The sequence below is a fragment of the Phascolarctos cinereus genome, unplaced genomic scaffold (genome assembly GCF_003287225.1).
Source record: "Phascolarctos cinereus isolate Bilbo 61053 unplaced genomic scaffold, phaCin_HiC Scaffold_4;HRSCAF=312, whole genome shotgun sequence".
In the NCBI taxonomy this organism is placed as follows: Eukaryota; Metazoa; Chordata; class Mammalia; order Diprotodontia; family Phascolarctidae; genus Phascolarctos; species Phascolarctos cinereus.
The window spans coordinates 669,130,338-669,136,337 of NW_027555847.1; positions in this window are offsets into that span (position 1 = coordinate 669,130,338).

Below are 6,000 nucleotides of genomic sequence, written 5' to 3' on the forward strand. Positions count from 1 at the left end.
TCCTCAGTGCATCCTTGACCCTCCCCACCCCCTCCTTTTCCTTTCTTCCTTCAAGGTCATCAGAATATAACAAAATCATGCCTCGGCCCTCCCTCTTACTTTACTCTAGGACCCCCAATGCTAGGAGGGCTCTGAAGGGACCATTGTATCATCCCCTTTCCCTCTCCTTCACGAGGTTGTAAACACTCTTCATAAAGTCTTTCCCCTTGTTCACAGATCTTATTTTGTTGATCAGTCATGTCCAACTCTTCCTGAACCCATTTGAGGTTTTCTTGGCAAAGATACTGAAGCACTTTGCCATTTCCTTCTCCAGCTCATTTTGCAGATGAGGAAACTGAGGCAAACAGGGTGAAGTGACTTCACACAGGAAGGGTGAAGTTGGATTTGAATTCAGGGCCTCTTGATTCCAGGGCCAGCACACTCTCTCCACCGTGCCACTTAGCTACTATGATTCATCTTTTTAGGTTTCTCTTGAGAAAGGATGAACATTTGTCAGGGACATTATATAGAGGATTTCTGTTCAGGTTGGATTGGAAGACATGAAAAACAACAGCAACAATAATAATAACTAGCATTTAACCCTTCAAGGTTTGCAAAGAACTTAAAATATATGACCACAGTTGATCCTCACAATAACCCGATGAGGAAGGGGCTGTTATTATCTCCTTTCTACCGATATGGAAACAGACCTGGAGAGGGTAATGATCTTGGCCGCAGCTATTTAGTGTGCAAGGCAAAATTTGAATGCAGGTCTCCCTGATTCCAAGTAAAGCACTCTATCCACTACACTACCTAGCTGTTTTTAGCGCATTAAGGTTTACAATACTTGCTCTCCCATTAGAGTGTGCAGCTGGGTGGTGCAGTGGATAGAACCCCTGGAGTCAAGAAGACCTGAGTTCAAATCCAACCTCAGATACTTACTGGCTATGTGATCCTGGGCAACTCACTTTACCCTGTTTGCCTTAATTCCTCATCTGTAAAATGAGCTGGAGAAGGAAATGACAAAGCACTCCAGTGTCTCTGCCAAGAAAACCCCCCACAGGGTCATGAAGAGTCAGACGTGACTAAACAACATTAGAGTGTGAGCTCCTTGATATCAGGGAATATCTTACTCTTTCCATTTGCATCCTTACAGTCCAGCACAACACAATCTGCCCATACCAAACGCTTTTCCCCCCGCTTCACTGAGGGCAGCATAGTAGATAACATACCAGACCTGGATTTAGGAAGACACTACTTCAAATCTGGTCTCAGATACTTATTAGCTGTTTAAGTTTGGCTAAGTCCCTCAACTTCTGACTAATTCAGTTTCCTTATCTGGAAAATAGGGATAATAATGGCACTTTCCTCCCAGCATCAAATCAGATAATATTTGCAAAATGCTTTTGTGAACCTTAAAAGGGCTCCAATAAGTATTAGCTATTATTGTTATTCATTCATGGTAGGCAGATTGTCCCAGTTTTATAGATGAAAAACTGTGGTTCAGATAGGGGAGGAGGCTTGCTTGAGACCACATTGCTGGTAAATGGCAGAGTTGGGATGCCAGTACTGTGTGAAGGGAGAATGGGGAAGAGATCTGTATATTTTTTCCACTTAATAGTTTTTTTTAAAATTTTTTCCAATTAAATGTAAAGATAGTTTTCAACATTCACTTTGATAAGATTTTGAGTTCCAAATTTTTTTCTCCCTCTCTCCCTCCTTTCCCTCCCCCCACCCCAAGACAGCAAGCAATCTGATATAGGCTATACATGTACAATCACATTAAACATATTTCCACATTAATCATGTGAAAGAAGAATCAGAACAAAAGGGAAAAATCATGAGAAAAGAAAAAGATGCTTCCATCTGCATTCAGACTCCACAGCTCTTTCTCTGGATGTGGATAGCATTTTCCATCCCAAGTCTTTTGGAACTGTGGAAGAGATACATATAAAGAAGCTCACAACTCAGCACCTGCCCCCAGGGAGCTCATAGTTTATATGGCAAATACATCAGGCACTGCAGCTTACACTTACTTCTCTGTATCTCTCACACAGCCCAGTACAGAACCTTTAACATAGTATGTACTCATTGTTATTGGATGCTGGCTCTATTAATTGGTGGCCCACAGACCCACAACTGTTACCGAGCTGCAGAATATGCTAGGGGTAATGGAAAGAAGTATGGTGGGTGGTCTTTTGCCAGTGAGGGTTAGGCATGAGAAGTGGCATGATGGGCTATACATTCCAAAAAGAGGGGTAGCCAGAGGAAAAGTACAAAGAATGGAGGTGTGAAAGTTAGCATGAAGGCCAGTTTGGGTGGACTATAGGATACAGAGAGGGGAGTAATGTATATTAAAGCTAGTAAGGTAGATTGGAGTCAAATTATGAAGGACTTTACATGCCAGAAGGATTTAGATTTGATTCTAGAATCAATCAGGAACCACTGGAATTTACTGAGTGGAGAAGTAATAGAGTAAGATCTATGCCTTAGGAAATTCACTTTGGCATCCTGGGGAAGGATGGCACCTAGGTAAATGATGAGGAGAGACTTGAGGCAGGGAGCCCAAATTAGGAGGCCATTGCAATTGTTCGGGCAAGAGGTGATGGAGACCTAAGCTGTGGTGGTAGCTATGTGAATGAAAACAAGGGAATGGAAGAGAGTGTGGTAGAGAAAAAAACAAGATTTGGCAACTGGTGGGATTTGTGGGAGGGAGAGTGAGGAGTCCAGAATAATAGTAGGAAACTATGTAGCTGGGAGGACGGATGGTAGTGTCCTTAACAGGAAATGGGAATGTTTGCAAGAGGGATGGGGCTTTAGGGGCAAGATAATGAGTTCAGTTTTGGACATGCTGAATTTAATCTGGGAGCACAGTGGCTAGAGTGCTGGACCTGGAGTCTGGAAGACTTGAGTTCAAATCTGGCCTCAGACACTCAGTAGCTGTGGGACCCTGGATAATTAACCCTGTTTACCTCAGTTTCCTCATCACAAAATGAGCTGGAGAAAGAAATGGCAAACCATCCCAGTATCTTTGCCAAGAAAACTCCTAAAGGGGATCACAAAGAGTCAGACACGACTGAAAAAATAACTGAACAGCAATGACATGGACATACAGACCAAACTATGCAGTGGGCAATGGGAAATGAAGGGCTGGTACTCAGGAGAGAAACCACGGCTGGATATACGTATATGTGGCACCCTCTAGTGGCACCCCTCTTGAGGGGGCATTGTGGTCATGCGTGCAGATTTCCCCTCACCCCAGCCTGGAGTGCTGACAGAATTTCTCTGCCTGTCCATAGAGGAGTGTGTAGAAACTCGAGCATGGCATAGCTATCCTCTGCCTGCTCCTGGCTATGTGTGATTCATCCCTGGGTTGAGTAGTCCCATTGGTTGCTGAGCTAAAAGAGCTGATGACACAAGGTGCCACACCCAGTAGGAGTCGAGGCAGCTTCTGGCTGGCCAGAAAACACATCATGACTTCAGTCAAGAGGTGGGGGGAAGGAAAGGTTCTTTCTCTACCTCAACATAATGGCCCCTGCTCCATATATGTGGAGTGAGAACTTAACTAGCCAGGCTTGTCCTGGAGGGCTCTGGACGGCTTGCCTCCCCCTTTGTGTTTCCTGTTCCTCTAGAATCAACCTCATAAGCCTCAGAAGGTCCTGAAAGGCTTGGGGGCGCTGGAGACACCCCAGGCAATATCCACTTGATCGGCTGTGCTTACCAAGCAAAACAGGACTAGGCTTGCTACGAGGAAAGTGTCAACATCAGAGATGGAGATCTCTGGAAAAGATCTGGCTTCAATCCCACTTGGCTTTGGGACAGGCAATGGCTATAGAGGTGAAATGGAAAATGGATAATTAGCAACCAAGCAAACACTTTGTTCCAGTGAGGCTGAAATGTTAGGCTCCTGAATGATTATATTATTAGTTATTAGATTCTCTTCCAATCACTCAGTTATTCTTTATTGCTTAGCATTCCCTTTTCTGTGTGGGAATAAACCATCTGTTCCATATCCGATTCGTGCCTGTACATTGGTTACCTTTTTATTCCCACTTTTTTCTCCCTTTCTGACTCAGTGGAAAAAGAGTTGCCCTTGGAGTCAGGAAGATTCATCTCCCATCAAGTTCCATCTCTGACATCAACTGACCATGTACCCCGAGGCAAGTTGCCCCATTCAACTCTCTAAGGCTAGAAACTGAAAGGCAGGTGCCAATCTCTTTAGTAAAAAGATTTCCTGACTAGGAGTTTCTTAGACTAATTAAATCAAAGATCTATGGAAAAAAAATCTTTGGTCAGGCATCATGGCCCAAGCTGCTTGTAATCCCAGTTACTGAGGAGGCTAACAAATGCCTTCAGTGACTTCTGAGTTACAGCTGGCTCACCATCGAAATGGGGAGGGGCAACTTGACCCAGGTGGGAAATAGAGCAGGTCAGAATTCACGTGCTTATCAGTAGTGAGATCAGGCCCATAAGTAGCCCCTGCACTTTCAGCCGGGTACAGGGAATAGATAAACCCAGTCCTCACCCCACTCCCCAAACTGGTAACTTTGGAGGGAAGTTTCAAAGGACTGGTGAGGTCAGAAGCCAGGTTGCAAAGGGTTAGAGAGAGAGTAAGAAGAGGGGAAACAGAGGTAACAAGCAGACAGCTATTTCTGGCAGTCTGGCTGGGAAAGGGAGACTTGAGTTAAGACAGCTGGAAAGAATGGTAGGGTCTAATGAAGGTTTTGTTTTGATTTGTTTTTTAAGGCAGAAGACTTGGATATGTCTGTAGGCAACAGAAAAGGAGATAAAAAAGACTGAAGATCAGAGAGAGGGTAGGTGAGTGGGGTCAATACAAAGGGAACAGTTGACCTTGGTGAGGAGAAGAGCTACTTTATGAGTTCCATAGAAGTGGGGAGATTGGAAAGGTTATCGAGAGGAACAGATCATAGAATCATAAAATCTGAGAGTTGGAAGAGACCTCACTGGCATCACTTAGACACAGAAGGAATCCCCACTATAATACACCTGACAAGTGATCATGTAGTCTCTGGGAGAAGACCCCCAAGGAGAGGGAGCCCCCCACCGCTCGAGGTAGCTCATGCCACTTTGGGACAGCTCTCACTTCTATTCAGTTTCTCATGTTTCAATTGATCCCTTGGCATCTTCTATCCAGCATAAGCCTACCCAGTTCTTCCATGTGATCCCCATCTGACATGGACTCAAGGCCTTTTGCCCTCCTGGTCAGCCTCTTCTGGACACTCTCTACTTTATTGGTGTCCTTTAGGCATCTAGAATCGAACTTATATTCAGGTGAAGTCTGCTGCGGACAGAGGACGGTATGGGACTGTCGCAGTACAGCCCAAGATGTCGCTAGATGTGGGGCTGCCCTTCTCTCTTGGACACTTTCTTCTCTCTGGTTTTTCAGAACACCGCCCTCTCCTGCTACGCCTCCTATCTACCAGGCCACGATCTCTCAGTGTCTTTTGCTGGACCCTCATCCAGGTCGTGCCATTCTAGTTGTAGGTGTCCCACAGGGTTCTGTCCTGGACTCTTCTCTCCTCCCTCTACACTAGGTGATCTCATCCGCTTCCATGTATTTGATTGTCCTATCTAGCCTGATGATTCTCAAGTCGGCCTGTCCTGCTCTCACTTCTCTCACCTCCAATCTCTTATTTCCAACTGCCTTTCAGACATCTTGTACTGGATGCCCAGGAGACATCTTAAACTCAACATGTCTAAAACCGAACTCGTTATCTTTCCCCCTAAACCCTCCCTCCTCCTAACTTCCCTATTACTGTCAAAGGCGACACCACTCTCCCCATTCCTCAGGTTTACAACCTAGATGTCATCCTTGACTCCTCCCTGGCTCTCATCCTCTTCCCCCTCACACCCAATTTGTTGCCAGCACCTGTCGATTTCATCTTTGCACCATCTCTTAAATAGGTCACCTTTTCTCTTCTGAACCATCTGGTATAGGCCCTCATCACCTCATGCTTGGCCTATGGAAATAGCCTGCTAGTGGGTCTGCCTGCCTGCAGT